At 41.7% G+C, this 15,584-nt stretch overlaps 1 protein-coding gene across 21 annotated transcripts in view; it reads left to right on the top strand.

Annotated features, from left to right (window-relative positions):
- BBX (BBX high mobility group box domain containing) overlaps positions 1-15,584 on the top strand; it is a 153,158-nt gene that overhangs the window by 28,289 nt on the left and 109,285 nt on the right. Inside the window, exon 1 of one of the 21 annotated variants that reach the window (XM_032098348.1) lies at positions 5,988-6,162. The exons of the other annotated variants lie outside the window; for them this stretch is intronic. The gene's annotated coding sequence lies outside the window, so the exon portion shown is untranslated. Of the gene's footprint in view, positions 1-5,987; positions 6,163-15,584 lie in introns of those variants that run through there. 21 annotated transcript variants of the gene reach the window in all.

Genomic DNA, 15,584 nt, shown 5'->3' with positions numbered 1-15,584 from the left:
GTTCTAATATGCAAATACTGAAACCTGAAGAAAATTACAAATGTATCCTGAATGCAGAACTCAAGCTGCTGTAATGGTTTTTCAGCATTTCATTAAAATAAATTTGAAAGTTTTATTTTTATATGTATTGGGGTTTGAATTCAGTGACGTACTTAGTGAATGAGATGTGAAACTGGAGGGCATGTGGGGATTTTTTCCCTGCAGAAAAGATGACAATATTTGGCCCAAACACTAGAGGATTCTGTAAAAACAATTACATGTACTATAAAGGAAATCATTCAAATAAATAGTTGTGTGTAGTGGCTGTTTCTAATTGGGCTTAATGTTTTATCACAATTAGTTTTCCATTTAGGAAGGAGGACAGAAACTGTAAAACTTGATGCAAATTAGCAGAGTGAAATGTCTTTCTTTTCAACTGCCCTTTGAGTCTTTGCATGTTTTTTAAGAATATGTTTACAAAATATTGTAGCAGTACATCAAGGAAAAAAAAACTGTGTTGTTTTGGAAATCAGAAGTATATGTCCTAATAAATTGTTTCTGATAGAACTAGAAAATAGAGAAGATTATACTAATGGAAGTTTCTTTTTAAAAGTTTGGGTTGCATTTTAACCTCATGAAGAACAGCTGTCATTCTTAAAGCAAAAACTAGACAAAACCCTCCTAATTTTAAGAGACTTTGATACTGAAAATGTATTGGGGTTTTTTTTGCTACAAGTAATACATGATTTTACATTGTGAGAAGTAAAGTTCTGCATCTGTAAATTTGCCAGTAACTTGTTCTCATAATTCTAAAAGGGGGGCAACAGTGATAGGATTTTATTCTGCCACATTGCATGTAGTATCTTGAGTACCTTCCACCTATGGCAGAGAAGAACTGGGATTTAACTTCTCAGGATAGCAGTGTGGGGGAGGGATAAGAAGGGACATCATGCTGCTTGTTGGTAGGATTTTTGGCTTGGGTATTTCGTGCATTATTTAGGTATGACGTTTGTACCTGAAGTTTTTCTGACGCTTGAGATGTGTGGGTGTGTGCAGTAGGTAACAGGGCAGTGGCTTTCTGTGATGGAAATGTGCTGTTGATGTACTGCATAGCTCAGAAAGCACTGGTGTGTACATGTGCATATAGGAAAAGATTTGATACACCTTCTCAGAAGTGCTGAGATCCAGGAATCATAAAAACGGTGATTCTGCTATTCCTGAACACGCAGATTGTTGATGTTTTCTGGAATGTTTTATGAACTAATGTATCTGTTTAGTGTTATATTAATTGTGTGGTATTGCAGTGTTATATAAGCATTGGATTGGGAGATTGCATCCATTTTGAGGTGAATAGTGACTTTGTTTAGATTTAGTAATTAAAATTGTATTTTGTCATGGAATTGGAATAAAATGTGGGGCTTCAGTGCAGATGCTATTTTATTAGTATTGCTGCAATACTCTCTATGTATATGTGAGCACAGTTCTGGTGTTAATTTTACAGGAGGCAAGGTTACAATAGTAGACTGAAATTGCAGATTTGATTGGAGAATTGTTTGGCTGTCTTCACTGGTAGTCACTTCCAGGTTGAGTTTTGGAGTGTTTTAAGCATACTCTCAAGATACTTGTTTGTTTCATCAATTTGTTTGTTTGCTGCTGTATTTCCTTGCTATATAGCAGGAGAATAATCTTGCCTGGCTGAAGGCTGTCAGTGTTACTTTTCCCCTTTCTGTCTTCTTTGACCAGATCTTCTCCATCTTGGTCACTTACTTATTAATTTTAACGTTCATAAAGTACCAGAGCAACAAGCCAGGAAAAGTCATCCTGTCATGTCAGTTCAGGACAAAATAGATAAACTGATGGAGTGAGTAAATGTGTGATCAAACCACCTCTGGCTTGGCTTGTTTTAAATACATGTAGAGACAGTTTGGTGCCTAATCTCCACCTGCCGTTAATATAGGGAATGAGACGTGAGAAATTGTCACATAGAAATTTATTTTGACATCTGTAGTTTCAGCAATACAAAACTTAAAGTTAGTTTTAAAACAGTAACTGCTTGACTGAAGGTGCCTGGACTTGTGAGTGTGTATGAATGAGTTTAAAGCACAAGAGTGCTTTAACCACACTTGTAGGTGCTTGCTCCATCCTTCCTTATGCCTTCTTCTGAAGTAGTTTTTTTGCCGAGTAGCTAAAGGATGATCCCTTTTGACCACGTCAAGCTTTAAAAAAATTTGTATCTCTCTGCAAGAAAAAAGCTATTATATATATACACAATTTAAAGTAGTGGGTTTTCAACTTTTTAAAAATTACTTTAAAAACATTAAAACATTGTCTTGTAGATGATACAGATGCCTGAAAAATGAATGTAAGCCTACCAATGGACTAATCTTCTTAGTTCCATTTGCAGACTTGTAGGAGGTAATGACTGCAGTGTTAGAAACTGCTCATGTACTGCTGTATCTATACTGCAGTTGGAGACCTCTGGACAGCATAATAACACTAGTCAGCAAAGATAATGACACAAGTCTGTCTGGTAGTGTTACGCTCAAACTGTTTCGCTTTGACAAGAATGGTGGCATAACATGACTTTAACAGCCCTGGCTGTGAAATCCTACTGAAATGGTAAACTTTGATTTTAAAATGTACTTGTCAAGGAGACTTAGGAGAGACGAAGGAGCAGAGAGTAATTATTTGAAGTAAGCAGATGCTACTCTAGTTTCTCAAGGAAGTTTCCTGCGTAGAAAGGCAGGGTTAAAGAAATGGAGCTTTTTGTACTGAAAACAATGCAATACTTTAGCCTGTCTTTCCAGCTTTTCCTTTGTATGGCATGTCATCTTAAGGATGAAGTGCCTTTAATAATAAAAGATTGAAGTTGGCTGGTAGAGGAGAGTCTTTCAGAATACTTTAAAGTTATTTACAAAATAAATAATAGCAAGTTACTTAAAAAAATGTGAGAAAGTGTTTTATTTTGTTACCAAGTCAAGATAGACTGAAACTTTTGTTGTTAAAGATGTGCTTTAAGTGGTTTGTTAGTTAACCTCATAACAATGGTCATAACAATATTTATTTACTTCTAAAAGTACTTTTTTAGAAAAAAAAAAGGTGTTTCTGTTGCTTTCATGGTTGCTGGAATAAATTGTCCTTGTCTGTCATGTAAAGAGGGCCAGAGATTGCTCTTCTGTATCTAGTGAAATAGTCTCTCAGATGTACCTGAAGTGAAGAAGTAGCGAGGAGGGAGGCTATACTGTGCACTGTACACTGTAGCAACACATACCTGTCCAGTATTGGTCAGGACTAAGAAGTGCCCTTTCAAAACTGAGTATCAAATTGAGAAGCAGGGGGAAAACAGCACTCATTGCTGTAGAATCTCTTCTATACAGCAGGTAGGAAACAGCTTCTCTGAAATACACAGAATAACCCTGAGATTGGTGGTGGGCATGTGAGCTCATTTATCTCAGGTGTTGTGGACTCCCAGAGCTGTGAGTGATGCTGTACAACTGTTGGTTTTGATTTGAAGAGAAGCTCAGGCGTTTAGCAATAATAATATCAGAAAACCTTTGGGAGTATCTTTGCTCTTTCTCTTAAGTTGTTTCCTCGTAAGAGCTCTTACCTGCATTTTCACTTTGTCTACTGTTGGTCCACAGAGCACCGCAGCACAATATTCCATGCAGGTTCTGTGGTTTCTTGGTTTAAATGCTCATTAAATCTGTTCAGCTGAGTGTGTAAATCACATTTGCAGTTTTGATACAGTTCTGGCTTTAAGCTGTTTGTTTCCTTAGTAAGGAAGCAGCTGTATATCTCTCCAGTGCTAACAGTTTCCCCCAAAAAGAATCATTAAGTTCTCATGGGATTGAAACTAGTGTCTCGGTTTATGATTGAAAAGGGTTAAAGCTGCCAGACTACAGGGACACTAGTGCAGAAATGGCATTGGTATTAAGGTGGATAGGATGTGGTGTGTTGCTGTTCATATGCTGGCTGGCCTAGCCTGCATGCTGAGATTTAGGCTGCCTTTAGTCTCCTTGTGGCTATTGTGTTGTTGCTGCAGCACCTGAAGATCGTGCTGCAATGAGGCTTTGCATCCACTCTGTCGGAGCTGACGGCTCCATCCGAGGAGCTGTAGATAAGGATGTATGTCTGCATCAGTGACCTTCAGCTTACAGCCTGAGGATTCAGTGTAACTGCAGTCACCACAGGTAGGCTGTGAACTGGGAAGCCTTGAGACAAAGGCATGGGTCCTGTCTGTCCACTCCTGGAAATGAAGGCCACAGGCTTTGGAGAGAGGCCAGGAGAGAGGTGTGACTATGTCTCTAGCTCAGTCTGGATTTGTCTGCAGACTGAGTATAGGACATACTTTGAAACAGTGTCAAAAAGTGAACAAGCACAGTGAATTTAAAAGGAGTCATTAAATGCTTTCTTAGAAATTGCTGGTTTCATAAGCTGGAATGGAATCTTCCAAATGTGAGTTAGACATGCTACAGGTTCCTATACTGAGCAGACAAGAGAAAATATATGAAAGAAGTGGTAAGAATAAAATTGGTTGGCCACCTTGCCTCTGTTTTCTGTTCTCCTGTCAGTATAATGTAGATGCCATCAGATGGGATTTTTGAAAGCGTAGGAACTTTGCTTAAACTGATCTACTGTTCTATTTTGGCCCTGTATCTGCTCTGTACCCACCAGTACAAAACACTCTGCATCTTGCCATACAGAGCTAATGGGGCAAAACATTCAGACCTGAAAAAGGGCAAGACAAGTGTAAAAACCATGCAGTGTTCCACCTCCACGGCCTCATTTAGAAAAGCCTGAAATGCTGGGGGATTGTCTGCTTTTGGCTGAGAGGTAGAGATCAGATCCTGGCTCTGCGAGTGTTAGAAAGATCCACTGCCATGCTGTTTCCTGTTACAGATGTTAATTACTATTTTGAAACACTGGCTGATGGCTCTCACGGTAGTCAGTCCACCCTCCCTTGTATTTTTTTTGGCTTTGTTTTCCAAGCTCACGTTTGTTTAGAATGTTACATATCACTGTTTTCTGTGGGGTTTTGTAACGCTTGTCCTCATGATACAAACCAGCCTTGCTGCTGAGGAATGTGGGGGACAGGCAAGCAGCAGAAGCAGCCCGACCCTTGCAGCGGCCAGGACTGCAGCGTGTCCGTCTCTGCAGGAGCAGAGGCAGCCTTCCTGGGGGAGCCAGCTCCTGCACGGAGCGAGCTTCCCTGGCCTGCCTTCTCGTGGGAAGGGCAGCCCTGTGGAGGTAGAGAAAGTTCTTACAGCGTGGGAGATGCTGTCGTCGAGGTTAAGCCCTCCTTGGAGTCAGTTTGAATTTTAGCATGAAAAGCCTCTGAGTTCTTGAAGTTGTTTTCCTAAAGAATCCTCCCTCCCCCCCCCCCCCCTTTTCTTTTAAACTTCATCAGAAGAATGTAATTTCGCACTAGACACGGCAGTTCAGTCTTTTAGAAGGTCCCATCATCTGTTGCTTTTAGCACGCCGGAGGAGTTCCCCGCAGTTGCAGGGCAGGAGCGTTGAGTCCGTCCTGCAGGACGTGCCCCCTCAAACCAGCTCACGCGTGACAGGGGGCTCGGCGCCCCGGCAGCCCTCACCCCGGGCCGGGGCGAGCAGGGAAGCATCCGGGGCGAGCAGGGAAGCACCCAGGGCCGCTGTGGGGCCGGAGGCTTGGCGGCAGCGGGGCGGGCGGCGTGTGGGGGCCGCTTGCGCAGGGCCGGTACCTGTGCGGCGAGTGCCGCTGCGCGGGGCTGCCGCGGGCCTCTGCCCCCGGGCCAGGGGGTGCTGGCGTCCGTGTCAGCCCCGGCGCTGGTATTTCAGTAATGCGGGGCTGGTTGGTCATACTGCCAAAGCCAGGCTTTAAGCAGCGAGTCTTGCTCCACTTTTCCTCGCTCCGTGCCTCTGCTCCGCCCCGTCCGTGCTCCCCGCGCTGCTGAGATCAGCTTCCTGCTTTTCGTTTCCCTCGGAACAGCGCTGTTACTCCTCCCCCGAAAGTTATTTTCATCGGTCCGGAGTTAATTTCTGTGTGTGGCTGCGGGCTCTGTTTGTGACAGGCGAAAGCCGGGCTGGAGAAGCGGTGTCACGGTGGTCGTGTTGCGTTGCAGCACACCAGGGCTGTAGGCAGGATGGCAGAGTGCTGCACAGAAAACACTCGTGTGCCAGCTCTGTGACCGGGAAGGCAGAGGAGGTGAGTGCCGCTTTTACCTCGCGTGGGTCCGGGCAGCTGTTGGAGGAGGAGCCAAGAGTCACAACCTGCCCAGGCTCAATAACAAGGAAGGAGCAATTATGTTGTTATGATCTCTGATTAGATGGTTTTGCTCCTACTAATACGGTAATGGAGTATACTCAGGAAATGATGTATTTTGCTGTAGCAAAGATCTGTAGTCAATGAAAGGTTATAGCTTGTAAATTTTGGGGTTTTTTTCATTGAAAAGTATAAATAGATATGACACAAATACAGCCATAAAGGACAGATGATAAAGGTAACGTTTACTCTAAACAACTTTAAAAATCCACTCTTGTTTCAGAACTTCTAGATGGATTGAGTAATGCAAGAGAAGAGACTTTACAGTGGTTTAGTAGTTGTGGATCTACATCAGTGTGATGTATTTGAGGGAATGATGTGATGTTAAAACATGGAAATAAAATTATAGACATGAAAAGGAAAAAGTACTCTTTATACCAAGCATCCCTCAAAAAGGAAGCCAGGTTGGTTGAGAGAAAACAGTGTTTGGAATAATCTCAGTTGAAACAAATGGGCAACTTCTATGGAAAGGTGCCTTCTTACATTGTTGCATTGGGGTTTATTAATTATTTTTCTTTATGGACTGAAGAATGTAAATATCACAGGTTCATTAATCAATTTTCAGCTTTTTAAACAGATGAGCACCATTCTCCGTATTCCCTCTAATGGAGTTCTGAAATTGCTAATCCGTAACTGGTGGTAGGTTATACAAATACTTTGTGTTGTCATATTCTGCTTATGGTGTCTTTTTATTACTGCCTGTTAACAGTCAGATTAATGGGACAGCTTTGTTTGCTCTGCCTGTGATGGCCTGAGTGATTTTGCAGAGGACTCTTCATGGGAAGCCACTCAAACACGCAGCTGTGGTGGGCCAGCCTGGCATTGGAAGCTGCCACTGCAGCTACAGGGCACTGCTGCAGGTCTGAGCTACTGCCCAGGTAACAGGGGACAGTAGAAACAAATCAAAGATCTTGATCAGGATCATGTGAGGCCTAACCAGAATTGCTTGTGCTCTTGATCCACACAAGAGTGTGTAGTGAGTAGCTGTTTTCTGTGCTGACAAGTTTAATTTACTGATAGTTCTATTAAATGAAAGATGTAGAGCCTTGTAGTACTTCTTACAGTGAAGTTCTCCAGTAGCTTTGCTGAAAGAAGTTCTGGAGAAACACTTACTTTAAAGTTTGATGCATTTTGGTGAAAGATGAGAGAGGTACAGTAAATTAGAAATTGGGGGTTGATTTCTGGTTATATTTTTGGTTATGACTGACTTCCCATTTTTCCTTGGTGGAATTTGGCTTTGCTTCTTTCCAGCAGCCTTCTTGTACTTTAAGGGGGCTCTCAAGAAGGCTGGAGACGGGCTTTTCACAAGGGCATGTAGTGATAGAACAAGGGAGCATGGCCTTAAGGTGAAGAAGGGTAGGTTTAGATTAGGTATTAGGAAGAAATGCTTCTCTGTGAGGGTGTTGAGGCACTGGAACAGGTTGCCCTGAGATGTTGTAGACCCTCCATCCCTGGAGGTGTTCAAGAGCAGGTGAGATGGGGCTCTGAGGAACATAGTCTGGTTGAAGGTGGGGGGTTGAAGCCAGATGATCTTCCAGATCCCTTCCAACCCCAACCATTCTGTGATTTTATGCTTCTGTGATTCTTGTAAGTTTCAGGGCAAGCAGAAGTCATAAGGGTGTTGTATGCTTGGCTCACACTTATTGCTTGCCATTGAACAGCTTTGAAGTAAAGGTGTAAGGCCAAAATAAAAACAACAAACCACTTTTATAGCCCAGTCTGTAGCTTCCACTTGAGTATTGGTGGAGGAGCATTGTATAGGAAGTAATAATAAAACTTCCAGTCATGTGTGGCCTTGCGTCTTTTGTATTTATTTTCATGTGCTGGGTATACTACCCTGCGTGGTTTTGCCTCTATGCAATCTCTAAATTCATTGCTGCTAAATCTACTTCTTGGTATAGACTTGTGCTCAAGAAATTAACCCTGTGTTATGTCATTATTCTGAGGGATAAAACAGTAGCTAAATAAATTTTATGTGCTGTGCGCATTTTATCAGTGTGTTAAAGAGACAACACAAGCCTGTTTGCTTCAGTGTGTATAATGTAAAGATAATTCTACATGCTAGTGTCTTCACAAGGAATGTGTGGTAAATGTGCTTGTGCTGTAGATGCAAATGTATTTCCTATGTGGGCCCAAGTATCAACCCTTATTTGCCAAAGTTACTGCCTTCTCGCTTGCATTCTGCCAGTAAAGAAACTCTGTAGCACTAAGTACCTGGGCATGACGTGAAGCGTTTAAGCCCAACAGCTGTTGGACTTCTGTGCTATTTTATTCCGTTTGTACCTATTTTCAACATTTCAGTTATAATTGATAGGAGGCTGCTGTAAAAAATCCAACCTGTATCAATAAAGGGTTCCTACCAGTGGCTCTACATTTGGTTCTTACAACTGATTTTCCTCCTTCACTGACAGCTGGAGTCAAAGCATTCGCAGCTTCTTGTCATATTTTGGCAACCTGGTTTTCTCTTAACTTGTAGAAATTTGTTAGTGTATTTTGGAGTCCACCAAAAGGGGATGAGAAGTTGTGTCTGAAAGCTGGATACTTCTTCACTGGCGAGATCACAAGGGTACTAGTAAGTGCTCTTTATTTGTAGGCATGAAGAGAAGAATGAAGGGTACGGGTCCCAGAGTATTTTTTTTCACCTTCAACATGGGTAATGTTGTCGTGTCTTCATCGTAGATAGGAGATACAGACATTATTTGAATGACAGCTCCCTGACTAAGAAGTGGAATAAAACTTAATTGACAGAAGTAACAGTGAATCACCATATTTAAATGGCAGCACTGTTACTAGAAGAAACAGTCCAAGCCTCAGACACTTGCATCTTACCTTATGGGGCCACACTAGTGTTTTTGCTGTATAATGAGCAGGACTGGAAGAATGATCATAGCGAAATTGTTATTATTAGCTTAACTCTTTCTGCCTAAAGATAGGACTGACCATGACTGGGTAGATCATCTAATGTGTTGTGAATCAGACTTACGAACTGAACAGCTCTAAAAAGGGGTCCAGGAGTGCATAGTAGAAGCAGGACAGGGGACAGGACTCCTTTTGGTTTCAGAGCTGACCTATGCTTACTGCTTGTCAAGCTAGAGCCTTGAGGGCAGGCTAAGTAAAGTGCAAGAGGAGGAGGATGTACCTCCAGAAACAGAGCACTGCTGTCTATTTCTTCTGCTAGGGACTTCTATGTATCTTTTGTACATGGTTTTGCAGTCTAGATAGTTTCCAGAGCAGATAGCATCAGTTAGTTACTGATGCTGAAGATAACATGTCTTAATTATAATGCTGCTTATATCTTTCTCCTGTGATACTTTCTGAAGTAGATCCCCTTTCCTTGCATAGCTTGCTTCCACAGGACCCAGCACAACATGTTACACGGCAGGCTGTTCTTAAAAATTGCATGGGGCTTTCAGTGAGTGTGTTGATAGGTGATTTTAGCAAGATAGCTCTATCACTGTGCAGAATGCCAGTTTGCTACAGATTCAAGGTGCCAGTTCAGTTTTTAAGTCTGGAGTTGGTGCTGTAAAGTGTTAATTTCATCAGTTACTCTTGAGATTTTCACTAGTGGTGGACTACCTGAGAAAGAGATGATAGCTTCTCTTCCAGTGGCCTGTAAGAAGAGTACGTTTCTCTGGCCAATATTCTAAATTTTTTTGTTTGTTTTTTTTTAACTAGCAGGGCGATTTTAGTTGCTTGTGTGAGATTTGTGGAGTTCAGGAAGTTATTGTTAGCAGTTTTCAAGCTTTTGTCATGTGTCAGGTGCTGGCAAAACCAACAGCAGGTATTCAGCATGCATTCACTGGGGCTGTGTTTTGGATAGGGAGGTTGAATGTTACATCCCAAGGTAAAGTTCCTGTTCTGAGATTTGCTAATGTAGACCTGTGCATTTTGTTTGGAGCCTTGTTACCTTCTCTGAGACTTCATGCAAGTACAGAAATCCATGCTGGTGGATATTGACAAGGGATAAAAGGATCAGTGTTTACTTTGCTTGGAAATTGCTCAGATGTTAGAGTTTAGAGTTGAAAATGTCACCTCTGCTCCTTCCTTTGCCCTGTGAAAATAAACTGAAAGCCGTAGAAAAATGTGGCATATTCAGTCTTCAGATTTTTGAGTAATATTTTAGAGTACCTTAAGCTACAAAATTATACTGTTTAATGAAAACTTTATGCAAAACAAAAATCGTATTTGTGGGAGAGTGACAAGAGGAATGATAGTTTCAGGAGGAGAAAGAAAACTTACTTGAATGTCCCTATCAAGCTTGCACAGCTTTTATAAAGCCAAAAGAACTGAAGCAACTACCTAGAAACACAAACATGACAAAAAATGATAAAATTCGGCAACTTGGTTTGATTGTATCTTTTAGAGGGAAAAATAAAATTCTCTCTTTTGCTGTAAATGGAGAAGGTACTTATTAAGAGTAAACCACAAAAATAATGCTTTCTTTGGTAGCCAAGTTATGGCAGAGTATGAGGGACCTCGAGAATTGATGCAGCTGGGCCATGACCGTGGCTCTGGGAGTTCACAGCTTCTGCTGGTGAAGACACAGGGGGTGCTGCCCCTGCTGCAGCACCTTCTAACAGTGCAATGTCCACCCTCCTCATGGATGTGGTGTAACAGCAGCAGCTTGGATCATTCTCCTTGGACTTCTGTGTGGGATAATGCTGGAAGAACCTTGCCAGGAGGCACGGTCACAGCAGCGGAGGGACTTTGCAGGGAGCTGGGGTCATGTGCTGCTTTGGGACCGTCTTCCCTGATGGCCAGCTAGCCTGAGCTGAAACCCTGGCAGCATCTGAGATTCTTCAGATGTAGAACTTGAGTATGGAAGGGCATGGCTTTTGTAATACTTAACAGGGTACTTCTTTTTTCAAAAGCAGTCACAGAAGGTGCTGCCAGAAAAACCTGTGCATTTCAGCTGAAGATGAGCAGGATCGTGCTGCAGGGGAAAGCTACTCAAAATGTATTCCTCCCTTTTTATCTGTTAGTTCAGTACTGTACAGTAAAATGCTTTTTTCAGGAAGTTAAAATACTTTCAAATTAAAGGGTTATCTTTATGCAGATGTTCAAACAAAATACTTTTTTCCCAAACTAATTAAAAAGTTAAACTGTCTTTAGAAATCAAAATAATTTGAGTTTTCCTGTTCTCAGCTATCTACAAGAATGTATGGGGTTGTTTTTAAATTTAAAATTGTAGTAATGTAGCTGTAAGTGTTCTGTACTTGACTAAATTACTTTCTTTTTGTAACTGATGCTGCCCCTTGAGGCTTGTTAATATATGGAGTAACTTGTAAGTAGCAGTCAGGTGTGTAAACACCTGGAAGTTCTTTGGGTAAAGAGGCAGGCAAGTTCCACATGGGCCTATTGTGCATTGACAAAATCTCAGTAAGAAGAATTTTGGTGGAACTCACTCAAGAAGCAGGTTCTTGCTAGTCAGGAGCAGTAAAGAGTTACTAGAATTCAGGTATTTCCTTCTCGCTTCAAGGCTCCGAAAAGGCAGGCAGCTAGCCAGGCCCCATTTGAAAAAACCTGTGGTATATTCTAACAACACAACTGAGGCCTTCCCATCTGCAGCAGTTCTCATGGTTTATTTAATAAATAATTGAATAAATTACCAGGAATAAGACTCTGGTAGAGCTTTTCTGAATCAAATGCTGGGCTTTCACCAAATGTCTGACTTGAGTCCCTGCTCTGTGAATTCTGAATTTGCACCTCGAAATGTTTGCTGCAGGTACTGACATCTGCTTTCTGGTGGACCTCTAGTGAGACAAGGGATCCAAATTGATGTGTTGAGGTGGTGGTTAAGCAGAGGAAAAATAGGTACTTTCCGGGTGAGCTTTCATAAGAAGCAAATATATTCTAAATATTATCATCAGTTTTACACTGTTGCTTGTTCTAAATTTTCTGCAGTATGAGTTGACAAATGCACATAAAAGCAGATAAATCCTTTGCTATTGGCAGTTCTAAGAGGTATTTCAGCTTGTCCTGCAGGTCCTTAGAGAAAGGCATCTTCAGTTGACTGATAACTCTTTAGCACATTTCTGCTGAGTAATTAAGGTGCAAATAGAGGCTGTGGAGACGCTTAGGCTTCAGTCAGTAATGTGTTTGTTTCAAGATGGTCAGCCTCCTTGATTTATACCTAGAAATAATTAATTGAACATTGTGCCATCTCTTGAAGATGGTTAAGGAGCATAATGTGCTCCCTTTGTCAAACCTGGTGGGGGAGCAAGGGGGCAGGCAGCTACCCAGCTAACCAAAGTTCCCAGGTAGTCTGTGGTAAGACCTCTAGAAAAGGCATATTATGGCTCTCTTTTGAGGTGATAGAAGCCTGGTCAATATCATAAACCATTTATCAAACGGGAGTATGCCAACCTAGGTATTTGCAGCACTAACAAAGTACATGTGTTGTACGAAGTACCATGCTTTGGCTGATCTGCATATTAAGAGGCAATAGAAGGTTCAGAAGGAGCTTCTCATTTTAATTTTAATGCGCAGAGAGAGGGGTTTAGAGTGGCTGTGATATTTTGCAATTTCTCGTGTTTTTAAGTCTGCCACTGATTTTTTTTTCTGCACGGCACCTTTGCAAAACAGGCCTACTGTGTGGTGTTCACTTTTATCTTGCATGTGCCTGCAGAAAAGTATGTATAGATACTTACATATGTATGTGTACATACGAATATGTATGGCATAGGAAAACTTCGTGCATCTTCGCTGTAGTAACAGGACAAAATGAGCTTTGGTGGCCATTCCTGATGCTCATTCACTCTTGCTGTTCTCTGAAAACATGGTGTGAGACAGTGCAATGTGGCTTGGCCTAACACAGTAGACATGAGTAGACCTCTGCTACTGTGTGCTACTCATTTCATTGGTGACATTTTTTGGCATGCTATTTTAGGCCAGTAGTGAACCCTCTCTTTCATTGCTGTTACCAGAGTATCTTATTTTTAAAATACATAGATAAAAAAACCAAAATTAGCGTGAGTTAAATTTGTATTTAAATAAAGATTTAAATAAAGTCAATGTTAAATAAAATCTTAAGAGTGGCCTTGCCTTTCATATGATTCTGGCCAGTTAAGGCTGCAAAATACTATTTTTATTGACAATACAAATTAGGCCTGTTTAAGAACTAGAGAAATAGATCTGGGGAGTGCCTGTACAAACATCTTGAGCACTGCAGAACTGTTTTCTCACTTGCAGACACCTCTGCGACTGGACCGCTGTGGAGGGAGTAGCAAGAAACAGCTCTTGGTGATTTACTGACCTAAAAGGATAAGGTGTCCCTCATCTTGGAGAAATACTTGTGATTTAGAGTCAGTCTTTGTGCAGGTCCTCCACATAGGGCGAATCTGACCAATACTTAATTAGTTAGACATGTGAAGGAAGGTGGAGGTGTTGTCCGCTGGGATCAGAGGGTGGCTGAGCTGAATACTAGCTTTAAACATCACTTAGCTGCTGCTCGTGCCCTCACCATTTTGAAGGAATCTTCTCTGTACTTAATTCTGACATTACGGCTTACAAGGGTCATTTTTCTTTCTTTCATGTCTTGGTGTAGTTGTGGTACCGCTGTTTTCCACCTTCAACTGCAGCTTGAAATATGTTGGGCCTCCTTAACTGTACTAGAGTGATAATTTGCACTTTTATAGCATTTTTCACTTGCTTTACCCAACTGATGTATAGGATTGATGGAAAAAGCTAGGTGGCACCTTTGTGACTGAGGTAGGTAGAATATCTGAATCACAGGGAGGTTAAGCATGAATTTAAGGAAGTCTTTTGGCTTCCTTGAAAGGTTTGGAGAACCTATAGTTCCTTGTTTTGGGGATGGGGTGGGGAAGCTGCTGCTGCTGGGATTGAGTTATAGATGTTAAACCGCATGGTGGGGTGTAAGGGGGCATTATTATAAAATGGTGTGGAAGTTTTGTGTGTGTGATGGTTAACACCTGACACTCACCGTATTAGATTCACCTCTGATCAACAGTGCAAACATCTAAAAATATATGCAAATAGCAGTCTCTACGCTGGGAAAGAAGAATAGAAACATGTTCTTCCAGAGTCTGGCATTAGTGTGGCAGCAAACTGATTTCCAGGAACAAAAAGAAACGCTTTAGACAATCTTGCCTAAGGTGTGTTCCGGTGCCTGCAGTTCAGTCACTCAACAGGTAACACAGATTAACACAGAGTAAAAAAAATGGATCTGAGTTTGTTTTAAAACTAAGGTGTTGATAGGAAAAATCAGTACCAATTTTTCACTTTCTTATATAGTTGAAATGGCCATTCTTTTGAAGAATGAATATTTGATGCTTTCATATAAAATTATATCGCTTAAATTTCTGGAGCTTACCTGGCTGGAGGGGTTGTATAGAGAACTGATAGTGCATTACAAATATTTATGACGCTTAGTAAGATTTTTATAGATGTTAATACTGTTTATCAAAGTGTTATTTTAACTCATATGTCAGATACCTGCTTAATATATTGTGGTTCTGTCTTTTGCATGTTGTTAGGCAGATGGTTCTTCCATGAGTGAGAGACCTTACCTAAATACCCCTGTGCTTTGTCCAAGCCTACTCAGCGGGTCTGTGGTAGAGGAGGGATGTGGGCCAAGGAGGATCCCTTGGCTTGCCATGCTGCTGCTTAGCAGTTTAATCCATGTCACTTGAACTGATGCTTTCCAGGGGTAGTGACATTACTCAGAAAAGGTTTGCCCACCCCTGAAGAGGAAGAGAGGCAGCTGCATAAGGGTTAGAAACAGCACAGCCGTGTCTACTCCCAGGCATGTTTAAGGAGAGGACTTGATTTTGGCCTTGACATGGGCTGGGAAACTAACATCTAAGGCACGCTAAGGAACATGACCAGGGAACATTATGAACGAGGTTGCAAGGACCATGTCACGGTTCAGATACTGGACCTGCAGTGGACCCTTGTCAGTGCTGAGTGTGCTTTAAGGGGTAAAAAACCTTGTCTTGCCCTGGCAGCCGGACTCCAGAAGCTGGTGAGACTGCAGGAATTGTTTGTGGCCACTAGATGACTCCTTCAGCCTGCAGGTGGATAAACTCAGAGCTGAAAAAGAGTCTGAAGAGCTGATGCAGGAAGGAGGGGCTGTTCTGTGTCCGTTCTGACTGAGGTGCACCTAAATAAACGGGTTATGTATCTCCCAACTGATGGAAACGTTAACATGGTTTTTAGTTTGATTTGAAGTAGTTCAGGGTAATAAAACTCTATGGATCACTAATTTGGGATGGTTTTTATAAGTTTGCATTTTCAAAACAAAGGTCCTAACCTCTGTAAGGTCAGGCCGGATTCACTGAGGCAGT

The sequence above is a fragment of the Corvus moneduloides genome, chromosome 2, assembly GCF_009650955.1.
Source record: "Corvus moneduloides isolate bCorMon1 chromosome 2, bCorMon1.pri, whole genome shotgun sequence".
Lineage (NCBI taxonomy): Eukaryota > Metazoa > Chordata > Aves > Passeriformes > Corvidae > Corvus > Corvus moneduloides.
The sequence above is the reverse complement of the archived record's forward strand: the minus strand, read 5'-3'. Positions and strand labels throughout refer to the sequence as shown.